This window comes from Elephantulus edwardii, unplaced genomic scaffold (genome assembly GCF_000299155.1).
Source record: "Elephantulus edwardii isolate Elephantulus edwardi_28Jun2011 unplaced genomic scaffold, EleEdw1.0 scaffold00066, whole genome shotgun sequence".
Taxonomy (NCBI): domain Eukaryota; kingdom Metazoa; phylum Chordata; class Mammalia; order Macroscelidea; family Macroscelididae; genus Elephantulus; species Elephantulus edwardii.
In genome coordinates, this window is record NW_006399816.1 from 674,425 (window position 1) to 683,537 (window position 9,113).

Sequence of the window (9,113 nt, forward strand, 5' to 3'; positions counted from 1 at the left end):
GACATTTCAGCTTTGTCTCTTAAAGTCTCTGGTGGATTTGAGCCACCAGAAATGAATGCATGACCTTTGTGTTAGCAGCCCCACTCCCTCTGGACTACACCGTCAGAGCTCCCTTTAACTCTTGTTAGGTGCCATCAAATTGACTATGATTCACAGCCACCTTATGAACAACAGATCTGAACTGTGCTCTATCCTGTTCCTGCCTCTTGAGCGCTGATATTCTTGAGCCCGTTGCTAGTCATTGTGCCATTTCTCTATTCTTGTGGATCTCCCTGTCTTTTTCTGATCCTGTCCATTTCCCAGCATGATGTCCTTTTTCAAGGACTGACCCCTCTTGACAACATTCCCCAAGTATGTGAGACAAAGTTTTCCCATCTTTGCCTCTAAAGAGCACCTGCTTTGCAATTCCTTGGTTTTTGACCCACTATTGTTTTTATGTACCATTCAGTCAGCACTGACTTATAGACTTGGTTTTTTGGAAAATAAACTTGAGAAGCTGGACTTTAACTATTGTTGTGTGTCATCAAATCAGACCAACCCATAGCTGACCTTCCAGTGGGTTTTCAGAGGCAGTAGAATGGAGACTAGGAGATTACCCATCCTCTTCCTGCAGTGCACCTGGGGGGTTTGAACTGTATACGTTTGGGACTGCAGCGCAGCTTCTAGGCAGCTGGCCACCAGAGAACCTGTCTTTTAACTAGAAAATGTATAGTTTAACTTATTTTTTACCCCAAATTCTAATGGATCCCCTTGTACAGTATATCACCCTAGTAGGAACTACTTTTCTACAAACTCCTTGTTGGACAGATCAGAGGTTGGGTTCATTGTTCACAATATTGACCCACTATTGTTTTTATGTACCATTCAGTCAGCACTGACTTATAGTTGGCCTTTCCAGTGGGTTTTCAGAGTTAGAAAACCAGCTGAGAAGAGATTTCCTATCTTTCTCCCATGGAGCAGCTGGCGGATTTGAGCTGTGTGTCTTTGGGTTGGCAATGCAGCTCATTACGACTAGGCCCCCATAGATAGGGCTATGATTTTAGTTGCAGGGTTGTTGACTTGGCTGTTCTTACCTCTCTGTTGGCTGTGTACACCGTCTGTGTGTCCAGTCCTGTGTTGGTACTGACCTCCCGCTCAATCCTTCATCATCCTTGTCCCGCTGTCTCCTCATACCAGTTTGTTGTCCTTTGTCTGGACACTCTTGTTGAGGCTGACTTTCTTACCCACATTTGAGAATAAAAAAGAACTCCTAAGCTTGGTGCCTTTAAGAATCCTGTCACCTTGGAAACAACAGATTCTTTTCTTTTGGGTCTTGTCATCTTAAATTTCCCCTAACTGACCAGGATTCACCCTCTGGCCATGTCAAAGCATTTCTAAATCTAGATGAGTGACTAGAAACACTTTTAAACATATTCGTGTTTCCCCTCTTTAATATTTCTGGGTTATTCTGATAACAGACCATGCCAATACTATTGTTTTGATTACTGTGTATCTCACGAATGCCTTATATACACATTAAATAACAAAAAGTTATGTTTAAAAAGCATATTTTTGAAATAATAGTAGTTGCACTGTTGAGTTCAGATTCCAAAGAGTTCACAACCATGAATGCAAAACATTTTGGTTTGTCACTGAGAAATAATCTTTTCAGGATGGAAATGCAAAAAGTATTTTATTTCCTCACACGCTTAGAGATAAGAATACATGTTATTATGAACATCTGGGCTCGGGGATTTGTGGGTGTTGATGTAGACACATTGTTATAAGTCCTAAATATTTGCTGTTTCTCAAACCTAAGGATAAAATAGTAAATGCTACTCCCTGTAATTATACTCCTAAAAAGAACCAGTGGGCATCAGAAAGCAGCTATCTGTGTGGCCATCTTCTCTGCTTCCTCCTCCGCCCCCTTGCATTATGCTCATAAAACAACTCTGAGCATGCCACTTACTGCTTTACAGATTCTGATGGCCCTCTGAGACCTGAAGGATGAAGATGTCTTGACCAGGGTCCTTTAAGGATGACTTCAGTTTCTATTTGAAGTTAACCCTTGATTAACAGGTCACTGCATCCGAGTTGACACTCTTGCTACCCATTCTTTCTCTGCCTTTGGGAGATTTTCCAGATACTCCCTAACTTTCAGACATGCACTCTTTCCTACACGCTACCAGTTATATGCCAAGTACTTCAGGAGTGATCACTGCTCTCCTCTCAGACACGAGGCTAGTTACACAGTACTCAGTTCCTTCAGGAGGTGAAAGGACTCTCATGCTCTTGAAACAACTTTTAATTGGATTGAAATGTTTGTTGGAAAACATGAGGAAGGGAAAGAAAATGATACCCCAGTCTATACCTACAAAGTCCTTCACTTTGAAGATCTTCATCTCTTGTTGTGTTGGTGACTAATTGAAGAACCTTTCTGGCTACCTGTTGGTAAATCTTGCATAAATGTGTGTATTAGACACTTTTTATGCTTCACCTGAATGGATTGAAGAAAAAAGGCTGAGAGGTGGGTTGATGCGGTGACTGCCCCATGAGCTCTAATGTGTCAGGAAGTGTGAGGAGGGCACAGACTAGAACAGTGCTCAGATCTGTTGTTCTTAGGATCACTATGGGTTATACTCAATGGAACCTTAACAACAACAACATGCTTCACCTACTTCCTTTCAGCCTCCTTTTTTCTGTCCCATCATTACTTCTGCAAACTGCATGCAGGTGAAACCAGGCAGCACCTCTTCACCTGTGTGATTTTCCACCCTCAAAAATCATCTCTGAGTGAGACTCCTGTAGGATCCCTCTCATTCAAATGCATTTGTGTACCTGAATGTGTTAGGAGGTCGATACCCCAAGTGTGTCTTCCCTTGGTTGACCAGTACAGGGTGGGGAGCAGTGAGTAAATTCTCTCCTGTTGCAAACCTTCACCCGGTAAGTCTCAAACGTCTGCATTGCTCCTCACAGGTTCCCCAGGGCAGTAGCATCAAGCCTCCGTTGTCCCGGTGAACATGAACTGGTTTCCCCTCTTCTGTTTCACTTTTCCAGTCCTCTGCATGTCATCAAGACCTTGGCACCAAGGCAGGTTGGAAGCAAAAGCCCTGAACCTTTCCCCCCCAGGGTCTCTCAGGGGGATAACCTTCATCGAAGACTCTGTGCTTACCTACCATTCTTGCTCACAGGTGGTTACTTTATATAGGGAGATAGACTCTTCAGCTGGATTGAGAGTGATTACAAGTTCTGTTAGATTTGCTGGAAAGATCTTGCTTTAGTGGATTGTACCCATATTACTTACTGTCCATTCCGAATTCGGAATCAACTAAGTGACAGATGGGGGTCACGCGGAGGATAACCATGGAAAAAAACCCACAACAACCTTTTGCCATCAAGTCAATTCCCACTGTAAACCACCCTCTAGAACAGGGTAGAATGGCCCCATAGTTTTCTTAGCTCTAATTGTCATGGAAGCAGCCTGCCATATCCTCCTCCCTTAGTGTGATCGGTAGGTTAAAGTTGTTAACCTTTTATTTAGCAGTCAAGGGCTTGGGCCACTGTGCCTCCTGGGCTCTAGAGTGGGGCTAGGTCAGCATACCAGTCTTGCCAGCAGTGGGTTGTAGGATGTGGTTTAGAAGTACTGGCACAGTGGGTTTGCTAATGTCTAACTCCGGAATGGGACACACTCGTCTAGCAGTCATCATAGCACCGGCGACCAGACAGCTGCAGGCCTTAGAGGGCAGGTGACACGCCAGAGTCCCCTTTCCGTGGAGACTTAGATACCAAAGGTGGAAAGAATCAAACCAGAAGGAGTCGACTCACCTGTCAGCGTGAGAGGGAAGGACGAGAGAACCAGGAAGGTCACTTTGGAGAAAACTCTCCCACAGAAGCACACGAGACCAGGGGACTGGGATTGTGGGACAACTATTTACATACGTGTATTATGAGAGCCCTCTGTAGGTAGCACCATCTCCATCAACAGAAGAAGAAACTGAGACCAAGAAACTGAGCCAAGATTTGCCTCAGGATTTGAACCAAATCTCTTCTGCTTTGTTAAAATATTTTTGCTTAAACTTTGATCTAGAGACTGAGATAGTAAATGAAAATGCTATTATATTTTTATTAAAAAAACTCCAAACCACCTCAAAATGCATTGTTTGTCATGTTGGAACCAATACACAGCAGGTTTCTGGGGCTATAAATTGCCCATCTTTCTTGTGCAGGGTGGCTGGTGGATTCAGTCCGTCAAAAGGAGCAGCCTTTGAGTTAGCCCAACACCCTATGGACTAGTATGTGGGGGGTGAGGAGGAAAGCAAATTTAAACTTCAGATTGTTTTTGAAAATGTACGCCGATTCTGTTCTACTACTACTGCTAATCCACGTCATTTGCTGTTGAGTTGATTCTCATGACAACCTCGTATGTATCACAAGACAACTGTGCTCCACGGAGGTGGGCACCCCCCTTTCTAGTTACTTTTTGTATCATTCTCTGTAAAGTTGTCAGAATAAATCCGCTTTCCATGAAACCATTCCTATACATTTTGTGACATTGTAATCATGCGCCTCCCTTTTCTGCCCGTTTCCTGTTTAAATCCATCCTTCTCCCTCTTCCTTCTTGCCTTCTGAGTTTTATCCTTGGGGAAATGCTTCCCCTTTGATCTTGGATGGTGTTTGCTCCAAGGAGTGTGTTTCTCCCTGGTGTTATTGATCGTCTGATAGACCTGTCTGTTTTGGCCTTAATTAAGCTGAGCCATGGTGGTTTTATGTTTTGTTTCCGGTTGAAAGGATGACCGTGGCCCATAGCCTTGGGTGTTCCACCATCTTTAGCAGATCAGTAAATCCTGGCCATTTCTTGTTAAGTTTTGTGAGTTTTTCTGTGCCACATTTCTCTCCTGCTCTGTCCAGAACTCTGCTGTGATCCCTTTTGAAGTTGTCAGCAGTGGCAACAGTGTATGTACCTTGTTAGTTTGGCTTCAGGTGCACCCTGGATGGCCGCGAAGATCCTCATCACTATATCAAAGAATACAGAGCATTGATATGTGAACTGTTATTCCTATCAACCTTGATGTCCCCTTCCTGACCAGTTCTGAGGTCTGGCACCTCTCTCTCCTTCTTGCCTTTCCCTGTGTCTCTCTTTCTCTCCTTCTTCCCTTACTTCTCCATCACTTTCAACCCTATGGGCATGGCCTTGCCAGCTAAAGGAGGGCATAATCACATGATTGTCAGACCCCCACAAAGATATGTAATTTACTAGAAAAACACTAAGCATGTTCTATTACGGGCTAAGAGGCCCCAGTGAATTCCCAAGTATTATGGAAAATCACCCGAGGGTGCGGAGACCGAGACAGCAGCTGCAGAGAAAGGGGCCAGGGTGGGCTTCAGCCCAGCCAGAGTGAGGGGAAGGTGGCAACAGAAGAAGGAGGGGGAGGCTCTTTACTTCATTTTACTCTCAACTGCTTTGCCCCGAATGAGTCCTTTCTATATTAGTATCATTCTTTTCCACTGTCTAATCCATCAGTCTTTTATTAAAGCTTAGATAAATTTTTCTTTGGGGTGGAAAAAAAAATAATCCCATCAGCAACAGCTACCGGAGGGGAAATTTCAGAGAATGAGATGATCAGGTTTTTTCCAAGTTTATTGAAAACCTTATGGATAACTGCATGACTGCTCATGCTATTAAAAACATGAAAAAGTGCAGCGAGGCGAGCCGTTTAATAATGTGGGTATTGCTTGGCCATGCGGATAGTGGGCAAAAGAGATGATGATCTCACTGTGGGCAGTGCTGGCTTTCACGGGGATGAACACTGCGGCACGCTGCGGTCCAGGCAGCAGGGTGTCACCTGCAGACCAAGCCTCATAGCACCTTAAGGCTTAGTTCACGGTGGAGCCAGCAGCCTGGTGGACTGAGTGCCCAGGAAAGCACAGCCGGACCCACATTCACCCACCCCCTGCTAGCCACACTGAGGGGTCACCTTTTGGGGTAAAAAGAGACTTTCAAAAGCATTTAATCTTTTACACAACCTTTTGAGATAGATATTATTACCTCCACTTTTCAGATGAAACGGATGACCACAGGAGGGAAAGAATGTGGTAGAAAACCACAGAATGGAGTGGCTGAGCTCCACTGGAAGAGCAGAAACCCAGGTCTTCCAGTTCCTGGGCCTGAGCTCCTTCTGCCACAGCAGTTTCCCCCACTAACAGGAGGTGTGAAAGAAACTACCTCATGGCCTCAGTGGGATAAGTGTGTGAGAATTGAGGGGTGGGGGAAGCCTTAATTTCTTAGTGCTGTATTAACAGAAATATCATGAGTGGGTAGCTTTAATAAACAAACAAACTGCTTTTCTTGCAGAAGTCTGAATTCAGGGCATCAACTCTAAAGAAAGGCTCCCTGTCAATTCTGAGGAAAGGTTCTTTGTCTCATTTCAGCGTCTGTCCCTCTGTTCCTGGCTGAACTTAATGTGGCGTGCCATATTTATCTTCTACCATCTGATTTTTTTTTAATCTCAAAAATGATTGGCTGAAGACACACCTCATACTGACAGGACCTCATGAATACAACAAAGAAAATTCTATTTCCAATTAGAATTGTATCCATTGTCATAGAATGAATTCTAACTCAGTGACCCTATAGGATAGGGTTGAACTATACCAGGGTTTACAAGGCAATAGCCTTTAGAGAATGAAATGGCTACATTTTCTCCCATAGACTGGCTGAGGGATTTGTACTTTCAGTTAACATCCTAGCACATAATCACTGTGTCATCAAGGCTTCCTTTGACCAGTATTGAGATTTAGAGTTACAACACATATTTTTGGGAGACACATTTCAACTCATAACAAGTGGAAAAGGGAATTTAGGAAAAGACAGGAGAACATGTAATGGGTATAAATCCTAATGTTAGGCTTTGTGAATTCAAATCTTGGCTCTCCCGTCTATTAGCTAAAGGACCTTATGTTATTATTATATTATTCACCTACTCTTTGCCTTTTTAGGAAATGGAAGTAATAATATCTACTTCATAGGCTGGTGATAAAGGTTACATATAAATGAAAAAGCATTTAATACAGTTGTTGTTATATGCAGCTGAGATGGAGCTGACCCATAGCTGACCCTCCAGCAATTTTTCAGAGGCTGTAAATCACATTAGAGGAGACTGTCTCTCTTTCTCCTTCTCGTGTTGGATTTGAACCACCTAACTTTGGGTTGACAATGCAGCTCCTTACCACTATGGGATTTACTTTAAGACTCAGAAGATTTCTATAAAAGTGTCTTTTACTATCTTTGTCATGTCAGAATGATTTGGATTCGCAATCCTTCCTTGCCATCTTTCCTTTAACAGTAGAGTCCCTTCAGATCCTTGCATCCTTGTGACCTAATGTAAATTCAGATGCCTGTAGGCACTTACTTGGAAGAGCTGCTTTTCAAACTTGGCTCCAGACTCTATAATGTACTAACTGTGGTCCTGCCACAGCTCACGGTGTGACTTTGGGTTGACCTCAGCTTTGTCTTGATGAAAACTCAGATAATGCAGCTGTAACACAAGAAGGCAAGGATAGCTAGAAGTGTGATCTGTGGAAGTCATCATCAGAATCATTTTAACATAAGGTTGTTGAAAATGCTGATTCGTACACCCTGAGCCAAACTAGAATCTTTGATGGTGGGACTTTAGAACTTAGATTTCTAAAAGCATTCTTCCCTAATCCTCATGCTCTGGCCTGTCAGAGATTCTAAAGTAAATTTACCATTTATAAATTAAATCGCTGAAATAAAATCACACTTAAAAAACTCATTAATTTAATTTTTAAAACACTTTTTAACTCAACTAACTTAGTTTTAAAGAAGCTTTTGGTTGTTTAACTTTGCTTTTAGTATTTCTACCATGATGAGCATCACAAGCAACTCGACGGCACATAACAACAACAACAACAACAACAACAATGATGTGCCTAAATGTAGGGGTTTTTATTGACCTGTTATTATTATTATTGGTTTGCTTACAAAGTCCATATACATTGTGTTTCATTTTATTCTTCATTCACACTGTGTTTCATACAGTCATTCTCATGCATTATGTTTTGTAAAATTAACCATCACTGGACCTTGTCCGTCATCCTTCCCATTTCCTTCACTGTCTCCCTCCACCCACCAAACAGTGAAACCCCATGGTTTTTGCAGCTACCTATCATCACCTGTCCCCTCCCCTCCCTTGAATTCCCATACACATTTTACTAGTTATACTTCTATTTTTACAATAACGGTCTTATGCAGTATTTGTCCTTATGAGACTGCATTAATTCACTCAGCATAATGCTCTCCAGTCTCCCTCAAGTTATGTCGTATTTTTCAAAATCTTTGTTCCTGAGTGTTGCATAGTATTCCATTGTGTGAATGTACCATAGTTTCTCAATCCATTCGATTGTGGTTGGACATTTGGGCTGTTTCCATGTTCTTGCAATGGGGATTAATGTTGCTATGAACATCGGTGTACAGATTTCCATTTGTGTCTCAGGTCTAATTTCCCTGGGGTATAGTCCTAGTAGTGGAATAGCTGCATCATAAGAAGTTTCTATGTTCAACTTCCTAAATGTAGTTGGGTTTTTTTTTTTTGTTTGTTTTGTTTTGTTTTTCATTTTTATTCAGGTTGGTGCTCTCAGCACTACTCAGATTTTTGGCTTCATCTTTGTTTTGGGGACTTTTAAACCATTCTTTCAGAAAATCATTGCCATGGAGTCACAATCAACTCACAGCTGGCCCTCCAGTGGATTTCCAGAGCCTGTAAATGGTACAGGAGATTAATGAACATCCTTTTGTTGAGGAGCAATTGGTGAATTTAAACTGCCTGACTTTAGGCTGGCATCTCAACTCCTTACTCATTAGGCCACCAGAGCTCTATCACTGCTATAAAAATAACTTCTGCCCTTCTGCCCTTTTTGAGACCTCTCCACGGTACTGAAAAACAATGATGTCAGTCAGTAGACTAAGGTGCACCTGATACAGGCCATGGTTTTTACAATCACCTGTTATGTACCAGAGAGCTGAACGGTGACTAGGGATGATAGAAGGAGAATTGATGTCTTTGAGCTGTGGTGCTGGAGAAGAGTATTGAATTTACTATGGACTTCTAAGAAAA